The sequence below is a fragment of the Ascaphus truei genome, chromosome 10, assembly GCF_040206685.1.
Source record: "Ascaphus truei isolate aAscTru1 chromosome 10, aAscTru1.hap1, whole genome shotgun sequence".
In the NCBI taxonomy this organism is placed as follows: Eukaryota; Metazoa; Chordata; class Amphibia; order Anura; family Ascaphidae; genus Ascaphus; species Ascaphus truei.
In genome coordinates, this window is record NC_134492.1 from 9,147,338 (window position 1) to 9,159,978 (window position 12,641).

At 52.3% G+C, this 12,641-nt stretch overlaps 1 protein-coding gene across 6 annotated transcripts in view; it reads left to right on the forward strand.

Moving 5' to 3' along the window:
* The first annotated feature begins 4,097 nt into the window (after positions 1 to 4,097).
* The window catches only part of USP33 (ubiquitin specific peptidase 33), a 38,045-nt gene continuing 29,501 nt past the window's right edge, over positions 4,098 to 12,641 (forward strand). For 2 of the 6 annotated variants that reach the window (XR_012804032.1, XM_075615756.1), the window contains exons 1-2: positions 4,098 to 4,237; positions 10,231 to 10,426. The gene's annotated coding sequence lies outside the window, so the exon portion shown is untranslated. The remainder of the gene's footprint in view (positions 4,238 to 10,230; positions 10,427 to 12,641) is intronic. The other 4 variants (XM_075615759.1, XM_075615760.1, XM_075615758.1 and 1 more) reach the window with 4 other exon arrangements.

A 12,641-nucleotide genomic window follows, 5' to 3' on the forward strand; every position in this document is an offset into this window, starting at 1 on the left:
CCCAGGCGCTGGGGGTGTAGTGGCGCGGTGCGGGCAGGAGGTGGCGCTGTGTGATAACTCCCAGCCCCCGGGGGTGTAGTGGCGCGGTGCGGGCAGGAGGTGGCGCTGTGTGATAACTCCCAGCCGCTGGGGGTGTAGTGGCGCGGTGCGGGCGGGAGGTGGCGCTGTGTTATAACTCCCAGGCGCTGGGGGTGTAGTGGCGCGGTGCGGGCGGGAGGTGGCGCTGTGTGATACCTCCCAGACCCTGGGGGTGTAGTGGCGCGGTGCGGGCGGGAGGTGGCGCTGTGTGATAACTCCCAGCCCCCGGGGGTGTAGTTGCGCGGTGCGGGCAGGAGGTGGCGCTGTGTGATAACTCCCAGCCCCTGGGGGTGTAGTGGCGCGGTGCGGGGGGAGGTGGCGCTGTGTGATAACGCCCAGCCCCTGGGGGTGTAGTGGCGCGGTGCGGGGGGAGGTGGCGCTGTGTGATAACTCCCAGCCCCGGGGGTGTAGTGGCGCGGTGCGGGCGGGAGGTGGCGCTGTGTGATAACTCTCAGCCCCCGGGGGTGTAGTGGCGCGGTGCGGGCAGGAGGTGGCGCTGTGTGATAACTCTCAGCCCCCGGGGGTGTAGTGGCGCGGTGCGGGCAGGAGGTGGCGCTGTGTGATAACTCTCAGCCCCCGGGGTGTAGTGGCGCGGTGCGGGCGGGAGGTGGCGCTGTGTGATAACGCCCAGCCCCCGGGGGTGTAGTGGCGCGGTGCGGGCGGGAGGTGGCGCTGTGTGATAACTCCCAGCCCCCGGGGGTGTAGTGGCGCGGTGCGGGCAGGAGGTGGCGCTGTGTGATAACGCCCAGCCGCTGGGGGTGTAGTGGCGCGGTGCGGGCGGGAGGTGGCGCTGTGTGATAACGCCCAGCCCCTGGGGGTGTAGTGGCGCGGTGCGGGCGGGAGGTGGCGCTGTGTGATAACGCCCAGCCCCTGGGGGTGTAGTGGCGCGGTGCGGGCAGGAGGGGGCGCTGTGTGATAACTCTCAGCCCCCGGGGTGTAGTGGCGCGGTGCGGGCGGGAGGTGGCGCTGTGTGATAACGCCCAGCCCCCGGGGGTGTAGTGGCGCGGTGCGGGCGGGAGGTGGCGCTGTGTGATAACTCCCAGCCCCCGGGGGTGTAGTGGCGCGGTGCGGGCGGGAGGTGGCGCTGTGTGATAACTTCCAGCTCCCGGGGGTGTAGTGGCGCGGTGCGGGCGGGAGGTGGCGCTGTGTGATAACGCCCAGCCCCCGGGGGTGTAGTGGCGCGGTGCGGGCAGGAGGTGGCGCTGTGTGATAACTCCCAGTCGCTGGGGGTGTAGTGGCGCGGTGCGGGCGGGAGGTGGCGCTGTGTGATAACTCCCAGTCGCTGGGGGTGTAGTGGCGCGGTGCGGGCGGGAGGTGGCGCTGTGTGATAACTCTCAGCCGCTGGGGGTGTAGTGGCGCGGTGCGGGCAGGAGGTGGCGCTGTGTGATAACACCCAGACGCTGGGGGTGTAGTGGCGCGGTGCGGGCGGGAGGTGGCGCTGTGTGATAACTCCCAGCCGCTGGGGGTGTAGTGGCGCGGTGCGGGCGGGAGGTGGCGCTGTGTTATAACTCCCAGGCGCTGGGGGTGTAGTGGCGCGGTGCGGGCGGGAGGTGGCGCTGTGTGATACCTCCCAGACCCTGGGGGTGTAGTGGCGCGGTGCGGGCGGGAGGTGGCGCTGTGTGATAACTCCCAGCCCCCGGGGGTGTAGTTGCGCGGTGCGGGCAGGAGGTGGCGCTGTGTGATAACTCCCAGCCCCTGGGGGTGTAGTGGCGCGGTGCGGGGGGAGGTGGCGCTGTGTGATAACGCCCAGCCCCTGGGGGTGTAGTGGCGCGGTGCGGGGGGAGGTGGCGCTGTGTGATAACTCCCAGCCCCGGGGGTGTAGTGGCGCGGTGCGGGCGGGAGGTGGCGCTGTGTGATAACTCTCAGCCCCCGGGGGTGTAGTGGCGCGGTGCGGGCAGGAGGTGGCGCTGTGTGATAACTCTCAGCCCCCGGGGGTGTAGTGGCGCGGTGCGGGCAGGAGGTGGCGCTGTGTGATAACTCTCAGCCCCCGGGGTGTAGTGGCGCGGTGCGGGCGGGAGGTGGCGCTGTGTGATAACGCCCAGCCCCCGGGGGTGTAGTGGCGCGGTGCGGGCGGGAGGTGGCGCTGTGTGATAACTCCCAGCCCCCGGGGGTGTAGTGGCGCGGTGCGGGCAGGAGGTGGCGCTGTGTGATAACGCCCAGCCGCTGGGGGTGTAGTGGCGCGGTGCGGGCGGGAGGTGGCGCTGTGTGATAACGCCCAACCCCTGGGGGTGTAGTGGCGCGGTGCGGGCGGGAGGTGGCGCTGTGTGATAACGCCCAGCCCCTGGGGGTGTAGTGGCGCGGTGCGGGCAGGAGGGGGCGCTGTGTGATAACTCTCAGCCCCCGGGGTGTAGTGGCGCGGTGCGGGCGGGAGGTGGCGCTGTGTGATAACGCCCAGCCCCCGGGGGTGTAGTGGCGCGGTGCGGGCGGGAGGTGGCGCTGTGTGATAACTCCCAGCCCCCGGGGGTGTAGTGGCGCGGTGCGGGCGGGAGGTGGCGCTGTGTGATAACTTCCAGCTCCCGGGGGTGTAGTGGCGCGGTGCGGGCGGGAGGTGGCGCTGTGTGATAACGCCCAGCCCCCGGGGGTGTAGTGGCGCGGTGCGGGCAGGAGGTGGCGCTGTGTGATAACTCCCAGTCGCTGGGGGTGTAGTGGCGCGGTGCGGGCGGGAGGTGGCGCTGTGTGATAACTCCCAGTCGCTGGGGGTGTAGTGGCGCGGTGCGGGCAGGAGGTGGCGCTGTGTGATAACACCCAGACGCTGGGGGTGTAGTGGCGCGGTGCGGGCAGGAGGTGGCGCTGTGTGATAACTCTCAGCCCCCGGGGGTGTAGTGGCGCGGTGCGGGCAGGAGGTGGCGCTGTGTGATAACTCCCAGCCCCTGGGGGTGTAGTGGCGCGGTGCGGGCAGGAGGTGGCGCTGTGTGATAACTCCCAGCCCCTGGGGGTGTAGTGGTGCGGTGCGGGCAGGAGGTGGCGCTGTGTGATAACTCTCAGCCCCCGGGGGTGTAGTGGCGCGGTGCAGGCGGGAGGTGGCGCTGTGTGATAATCCCAGCCGCTGGGGGTGTAGTGGCGCGGTGCGGGCGGGAGGTGGCGCTGTGTGATAACTCCCAGCCGCTGGGGGTGTAGTGGCGTGGTGCAGGCAGGAGGTGGCGCTGTGTGATAACTCTCAGCCCCCGGGGGTGTAGTGGCGCGGTGCGGGCAGGAGGTGGCGCTGTGTGATAACTCCCAGGCGCTGGGGGTGTAGTGGCGCGGTGCGGGCAGGAGGTGGCGCTGTGTGATAACTCCCAGGCGCTGGGGGTGTAGTGGCGCGGTGCGGGCAGGAGGTGGCGCTGTGTGATAACTCCCAGCCCCTGGGGGTGTAGCGGCGCGGTGCGGGCGGGAGGTGGCGCTGTGTGATAACGCCCAGCCCCCGGGGGTGTAGTGGCGCGGTGCGGGCAGGAGGTGGCGCTGTGTGATAACTCCCAACCCCTGGGGGTGTAGTGGCGCGGTGCGGGTGGGAGGTGGCGCTGCGTGATAACGCCCAGGCGCTGGGGGTGTAGTGGCGCGGTGCGGGCGGGAGGTGGCGCTGTGTGATAACTCTCAGCCCCCGGGGGTGTAGTGGCGCGGTGCGGGCAGGCGGTGGCGCTGTGTGATAACTCCCAGGCGCTGGGGGTGTAGTGGCGCGGTGCGGGCGGGAGGTGGCGCTGTGTGATAACGCCCAGGCGCTGGGGGTGTAGTGGCGCGGTGCGGGCGGGAGGTGGCGCTGTGTGATAACGCCCAGCCGCTGGGGGTGTAGTGGCGCGGTGCGGGCGGGAGGTGGCGCTGTGTGATAACGCCCAGCCGCTGGGGGTGTAGTGGCGCGGTGCGGGCGGGAGGTGGCGCTGTGTGATAACGCCCAGCCCCCGGGGGTGTAGTGGCGCGGTGCGGGCGGGAGGTGGCGCTGTGTGATAACTCCCAGACGCTGGGGGTGCAGTGGCGCGGTGCGGGCGGGAGGTGGCGCTGTGTGATAACTCCCAGCCGCGGCCCCCGCCCCTCTCCGCTCCGGAGCCGGAACCGGAAGCATCCGCTGGGAGACCGGCCCCTGGAACCGGAAGCAGCCGCTGGGAGACAAGCAGCCTGGAAGCGGTGTGTCCTGTGCAGGGTGGGCCCGGGAGGCGGCGGAACCGGAACTGGACAGCGCCTGGGACAGGTGAGTGAGTCTCATACGGAGCGCAGATGTGAGCAGGAAGATGCAGCACTCTGACCCTCGGCGCTATTTATCGCTCTGTGTTACACACACGTTATATACACACACAGTATATGTATATATGTATGCACTGCACACACCCTTCTGGGCAGCTGTGGGTTTAAATAGGCGTATATTATTTGCTCCTCTTATCTCTGTATTGCCATTCTGTTATTGATCGGTGTCTGTAGATAGATTATGCATATCTATCTATATTGCACCTACATATGTATGAAATATATTATGTGTTGCCCCTTTGCTGCTGATTGCTGTCTGTGTTTATACATACATATAAATGCACCTACATATGTATAATGATATATAATGTATGTGTTGCCCCATTGCTATTAATTGGTGTGTGTGCTGATATATGCATATGTATATGTAATGTATGTGTTTCAGTGGAGGGCTCGTATTGTGAGGGATCCTGTCATATTTTCTATACACACACCAGCACCTCCTTCCCATCCCAGGCTGGTACCATAAGCACACTGATCTCGTACAGCTCTCCATGAGATGGGCCTGATTGTGAAATTGCTGTAAAAGGCTGGACAGTTTATAGCGGTCAGTGGAGAGAGAGACCGTGTCAGGAGGCAAAAGTCAGCAAGTTCCAAATTTCTTATCTACTATTTCATTTACAGTGGGTCACTGGGCACTTGTCATCTTATAAACTTTTTGAGGGCTTTTAATGCCTTGTGATCACTATTCATGGTCTGTGACGTTCTGTGTTCCGTGATAAGGGCATCGTAAACATGTTACTATTACAGCGTTGCCTTTTAATCAAATTTATTTCACACAGACACCTTCATCCCAGTATCATAGCATTGATTGTACACTTCGATTGTAAGCTCTCCAGCACAGTGATTTCCTTTCCTATTGTTAGATTTTGTTTGCTGTACTGATTAGAATTCCCTATATTATATTGACTCTTTGTAAAGAGATGCATACATTAATTCTAAGCATTCACTAGGCTCCTTGATCAGCACAATGTAGTTCTGGGTAGATTATGGTGCTCTGGATAAGGGGCATATCCAGAGCCTTAATATAAATAATACAATTTCAATGTCCAGAGTTCTTATTGAAGGACCACAAGTAAATACTGAGGCTTGTGCACAGAAGATAGCACTTACCTGGAACATTCACAGTGGAAGATACACAATACTGGAACCAGGGGTAAAAGCGGCATCGATTTCTTCAATAATTGCATATGTGGTAACACAGCCTTACACTACACAACAGTCCCAAAATGAGAATTCCAAGAAGCCATACACTCGCATACTCCTGAATTTTTTTCGTCCGCTCTACGTGCATAGGGAAATCTTCAGTGTGCCATTTCACTGGTTACAGGAACAGGAAGACAGGGTTGAAAATGCAGCGTAATACCAAATAGTAGAAAAGTACTTGTAGAGGTTTACTCCAGTAAAAAATAAAGATTTGAGTCATGGTAAAATAAAAGCCCCCATGTCTGGTGCATCCAACATATCGCTTTCCACAGCCACATGTCAATAAATTAAGTTCCACGGCCACTGGCACAATATAAGGTTATGTCCTTTATCAATTGCAATACCAAATTTGTTATCTATTTAGTGACATGTGGCTGTGGAAAACACAGTTGGATGCACCATGAGGCTCTTAGAAAACAGGATCATGGAACATGCATGGCTTACTAAAAAGGGGCACTTAAGCCATCCAGTCTCCAAGCACTTTTCCTCCTGTAGTCATGGCAATATTGGTATGTTCTTCGTTATACGAATTGAACGGGGGGAGGGGCACTTGTGTGAGCACTTGTGTGAGCACATGTTTGAGCACATGTTTGAGGAATTGTATATCTCCATAGCATTTATTTGGACAGTATCTCAATTCATTTGCCGAATATTGTTTGATCTATGTCCCAGATTATTGGTATCGGAGGAATAGTATCAATTGACTTATCCATTTATGATGGTGTCATGTATCATTAAAGTACTGGGTCTATCTATATATGCCTAATTGATCAATATCCATCCACACATATTGTTATCTGTGATTTTCATTCTTGTTTCATGCTTTGTCTTTTGGTGTCTTCATTATCATTTAGGATTTATTAGATGGGGAGAAATATATTAGTCAATTGATTATAAGATTATAATGTTCTAATTATACCCTCTCAATATACAGTGCGTGTGTTAGGTTTGACTTGCCTTTGATATGTATTGAGGCTTTTCTGCAGAGGTAATTATACAGACCTGTAACGCTAGATTTGATGTATTCCAGGTGTTTTATACATTGGGATTACTAGGATAACTCGTACAATTAGTCTGTGGGTTCTTTTTATAGTTTGTTTTTGATTTTTTTCACATATCTTTTTTTATTAAAGCTGTATTTGTTCTGCGTATTACGTATTGTACGTGATGCTACATCACGTACGACGCTGGCTCTGGACGCTATCGGGCTTTAAATACGCAAATTTATTGTCTGTATATACACCTGATAAAGCGCTACGGAGTGAATTGCATAGGTGCTTTCTTTACCTCTGTTTTTTACCATAACTCATCTTTATTTTTTTACTGGAGTTCATCTCTCTAGGTACTTGTCTTCTATTTTGATTTGCACTGCATGTCCAAACCTTTCTTCCTGTTACTTGATCAGCGCACGCTGTTCATTCGGGGTGCGCAGCAAAATTGGCATGGTTTAGGCGAGATTTCCATTGGCTGATGCTGTAATTCAGGAATGGCCAACTCCAGTCCTCAAGGGCCACCAACAAGTCTTAAGGCTGAGGACCCGCTGCGGACAGCCGCGCGCCCCATACCTCATGCCTGTCTGTCCCCGCTGCCTCCTTCCGACGCGGCTCACTACACGCTGTGATGCGTCAGCCGTCAGGGGATGCAAGAAGATTGCGATCCCGAGCGGTGACGCCGTGGTGCGCTGGGGAGCCTATCAGCACCGGGGGCTGGAGTGTCAGAGCTTCCCCCACCTCCAAAAGGTGGGGGGGGGGGAGAGTGCGTGCGAGTGTGCGAGTGTGTGTATGTGTGTATGTGTTTGTGTGTGTGGGGGACGGACCGGGGGTGGGGACAGGTTTAAACCACATATTAAATAAGTTATGGTGGGTAAAAAAGTGACAAGCCCTCTCCCCATACTAAACAAACCTTACAAATAGGTGTTGCATGATTGCCTTCACTTGCTTGCGTTCCCAATGTATCGTTCTTAGTTGAATGTTTGCTTTCCTACCCCGTGCTTACCATTTGATTAAACAGTCCAAGGCTGCGGCCATGTTCAAGGAGAAGGCGCGTGTGATGTCACCCGCGTTTTAGCGTTAGCGTTCTCTGGCCACCGTAGAGACGATGGGGGGGGTGGGGGTGGGGGCGTGGCTGTGGCGTCACAGAGCTGGTTCGCACTCATTTGGCGAACCGCTAACGTGACCTGCCCATCGCGCCGTGGAATGAAATGTAACTGATTCCTCGCGCTGTCGCACACGTGGTCCATGGCTGCGATGATTGCCGTAAGGCATTGTGATCGCCCCACGCACGCCTCTGCGTTGTCTCCCCGGACATTGCCGCAGCCTAACAAGCGATAGGTAAGAAACGGATCTTTAGTAGTGAGGGGACAGGCAGCTTATGATTTAGTTGTAGACAAAAATAAGATTTAGAACAAATTTCTGGCAGCAATCCCCCCAGAAGCCTTCGAGTTTAACTCATGCAATGTTGGTATCCGGCCCCCTGACTATTAAAGTGTGTGTGTGTGTGTGTGTGTGTGTGTGTGTGTGTGTGTGTGTGTGTGTGTGTGTGTGTGTGTGTGTGTATCAGTTCTGTAGTATTAGATAATAGTTACAACATGTTTTTTAAATTAAACTCTTAATGCCATTTTTAATGAGTTTTAATACACTGAGCATCCTTTGATTTCTACAGCAGGCTTTATCCCACCTCCCCAGCAGTGCAAGATCTTTGTAACACTTTCCTGTTTGTGATAATTTGTTGCCAATGTTCCCAGCTGTTTCAGCTGCAAACTAACAATAGATAATGTTACCTTAGGCAGTGGCCATAGTAGAACGCGCTAGTCCGCGCTAGTCCGCGCTAGTCCGCGCTTCCTCCTCCTGGCATTGCGCTTCAAATACAAACTTGTTTGTATTGCGAAGCGCCGCTCTCCCCGTAGCACATGTGCGCACTATGCGCATATACATTGGCGTCCTAGTGTTTGTTTCGCTCGTGCCGGATCCTGCACTATGGACAAAGCCTTAGTAATATAAGAATACATTGTAGCTGCTGCGTTACACTGATTGAAACTGAAAGGCAGCCATTAAGTGAACCCTGGGAAACAGGATCTTTTCTGATCAATCACAGGAGAACGAATCGATCGGCAGCTTAGATAATTTGTTTTTAATAAAGGTAATCAAAGGCGACATTTATTAAAACAAACATATTTTTTTTCAAGTGCCGCTCGGATTCCCTCTTTAATTTTAAAAAACAGGATGTGTGGGGGATGGGGATTGACAGGTACTGATTGAGCCACCTGTGCTGAAGCAGGGATATCCTTAAAAGCTGACCTTTTGGTGGCCCTTGAGGACTGCAGTTGAGCGCCCTGCTTTACAGAACGGAGTAATAAATATTCATTGTGTTAGTGTTGCAAGATGTTTTCATCCAGCGCGCACTTCCCATATTTTGGACCCTGGGTTTTATTCTGAGAGTTGTAGGCACGTACTGTACACGTGTTTCTGCTAATCCTTTCTTTGTGGCATGGTGTTGTCGTTATACCTCTCTGGCTGTTACGGGCCCTGCTATGAATACACTATGTAGGCAAAATAAACATACTCGCTCCTTAGTCTGCGCTTATAGTGACGGCGATGGTTGCTGGAAAATCAAATAGAGAGGACTTCCAGCGATCGCGACCAATCCGTCGCGCCGCGCTTACTATAAGCGCACGCATGGCGGCAATGCATTTGTTTTGCTGTCTCCGGCACTATAAGCGCAGCCTAAAGCCTCATTGTCAGGCTAATGGTAAGCAGTGGTCATGATGTGAGTATACCCTTAGCAGAGTCCCCCTGCACTGTTGTCCAGCCATTCCTGGATATGTTTTCTTGCACACTGTGTTTTGCAGCTGGATATGAGCAGAGATTCCTCTTACTCTATGGAAAACCATAATGAACAATTAACACACTCATTTCATGTTTTTCCATTAAGTTTAGTGCGAAAAGTAGATCTTTTCAGGTAATGCATAGTAACTGAGGCGGTGAATACATTGACATGTTTTTATAGCTAATAATGTAAATAACTAACTAATACACCAAAACTACAGCGCTTAACCTATAATGAGCTAATGCTAAAAAATGTGCCTTAATTTAAATGGTGTGCATACTTAATTGCGCCTACAATATAATAAAGTGCACCTACAATACCAAGTGAACGTGATGACTAAACAACAAACAAATAAAGCAGCCTAAGTTGTCCCACAGTGCAGGTTATCTCCTCATCCTACAAAACCCATATGGGATACCCGGCGCTTAATACAGCAGAAAGTGTCCATACAGTGCAGTCCTTTAAATGTCCAAATGATGTTCCCAACCAAAATGACCATTGCAGTTGGATTCGTTAGTCCCCCCTAATAAAGGGTTAAAGAAAAAACAGAAATTGCGCAGTTTATCTGGACAGGTGCATACAGGACAGTACGACCACAGTGAACTACTTACAAGATAAATCTTGCGACTTTCAGTTGAGAGGATCTGTGCTTTAACCTCTCCCTTGCTGTGATCACAAATCCCACGCAAATCTTCTCAATCCTCCTCTTCTTTAGCCTCTCCCAAGTAGATATTCGGAAGGCATGATAAGGAGAGAATACAGCAAGATAGTGTGGAAAGTACAACACAATTTATTAAAATATATAAAAACAGCCAAATGTAAACTCGCATATGGATGCAGTAACACGTGCAATACTAGGATGCCGTCCGCAGCTTGCTAAGGTGTCCCTTTTGCTTGTTACAAATCAAGTACAGCTGTATGGCTCCTCTCAGCAGCAACTCGGTGCCCAGGACTCTCTTCGCCCTCCCTGGTGTGTTCCGGCGTTGGTCCCGCTGACGTCACTGCCTGTGCGCCGTTCAAACAACTGGGAACCTCCTCTGCAGACGGTGCCTCGAGAACTCCTCCCCCCTTCGCACGTCTGGTCTTTTTTTGTATCTACTACCAGGTAAGTAGTGCTGAGCAGTCGTGGAAGGACATTTGAAGGGCTTAGATTTCAGGAAGCCTGGCAAATGGTAATCATTTCTTACAGTGAGCTATTTTTAAAGATCAGTTCTCCGCAAATCCTGGCTACATGTGTGTTGTATGTTGAGTGTGTCGTACCATGCAAAGCCCCTGTGAGTGGGAGCACACCCATACAGCTTCCCAGTGGTAGCTGATTGCAGGCTGCTGCCATGTGCCCATACCATTCATTGGGAAATCCTCCTGAGCACTTCCCCAGTCCCCCACATTAGCCGGTGCAGCACGTTCACACCCTATCCTTCCCTGCTGTCAGCATCTATCAGAATGCTTGTTCTACTGTCTGATGGTATCTGTTTTGTGACACGTATATGATCTCTCACATTATTTTATCACATTGGGAGTAAATTAATAGGAGAGAACTATGGATTGTATTTATCTTGTTACTGCTACTATATATGTAACGAATGCTGTAGCACAGGGGTCTCAAACTCAGTCCTCAAGGGCCACCAACTGGCCAGGTTTTATGGATATCCCTGCTTCAGCACAGGTGGTGCAGTCTTCGACTGAGCCACCTGTGCTGAAGCAGGGATATCCATAAAAGGTGGCCCTTGAGGACTGAGTTTAAGAGTTTGGTGTACACCAGGGGTCTCAAACATTGTGGTTGAGGAGATTTGCTGATATATGGGCAAATGAATTTTTGCTTTATCCAAACATGCAATGCAAATAATAGATATTGGGCCAAAAGAAACAGAATGTAATATGTTGAATAAAAATAGATTTGCACTGGGGTAAGTTTCAGTTTCCCATGGAAGTCAAACACTATGTTTTACTTATTCTGCATTTTTGTCATTTTCCTGTCTTGCATTTTTCTTTTCGTTTGCATTGTAATACTATTCTTGTAGCCCAATTCACAATGTTTATTTTATGTACTGAGTACAAGATACCTGTACAAATCATTTTATCTGGTATTGAGCGATTAAATAGAGTATGACTCCTTGCGAGGATTGTATTTGGCATTTATAAAGTGTTGTTTTCTAGAAGACCGATTTTGAATAATTGCAGCATACATTACACACACTCGACTCCTATGACAGCATTCCTAGTACTGTACTTATAATGTAGTTAAATGTAAGAGCGAGGCGGGATATCAATGGTAAAGCATTGTACACACACTGTTTCAGCACAACCTATTACTATTGTGATATATATATATATTATATTTAGTTTTGCTAATGTATAATATTCTGCCTAATGTTTATTAATATCAGCACAATGAATTGTGCCTGTGGCATCTGACATTTAAGCCCATTTTAAAGTATGTTATGAAGAAGCCTTCCCTTTGACTGACTGGGCCCGGGACAGTAGTCCCGGCAGTCCCCCTCAGTCGGCGGCCCTGCTTATATTCAGTATGTTATGAAGAAGCCCTCCCCTTGCTCAGGCAGATTTGGGGAATGTGCAGTGCTCCTCTTTCTTTTTGTTAGTTGTTGGTCTGTTGTCACCCTGTTTTGTCCGGTAGCCTCTCTCTTTCCCCTGCCGCCACCTTGCAGAGATCGGTCTGTCTCATTCCCTGCAAGAAGTGACATCCCACGTCACACTGACGTCCCTTATCCCTGGCATCCACGCCTTCTTCATGGTAAGGAGGGCATTTATACATGTGATGGAAGAGAAAGGAGAATACTTCTAAACGTCACTGCAGGGAGAACCGCAGGAATGAAAGTAACTGAACCAGCAAAATAGATACACATATGTATATGTATATGTGTGTGTATCTATCTATCTCGGCTTCTTCCTTACATGTTACTATGTACATTTATAGTGATGTCAACCAAGATTATGTGGCGTTTCTGTGTCATCTTTTTAACTGTATTTGGCATAATTCACCTCCATCTTTGTATAATAAAGATGTTGGGCAGAGAGGATTTGTTGTTGCTGCTCTTCAGTACTTTGGAAAGGGATCAGAGAAAGGGAATGAATATATTGAGCAGAATTTGTTCTCCAGACTCTGAACCTCAGGGCAGGCAGAAGATTGTTGGACAGACCTGGAACGACCCTGCATGCATCTCCTATGCGGCTTTGTTTCTCTGTAGTAAAGGTTGGACCATCTTTCTTTTTCTTGGGTGAAATTGGAGCTTCTGTAATTTGTGGCAGCATAATAAATATGTAATGCACAATTACTGCTTGGTGTATTTATTCTTCTTTGA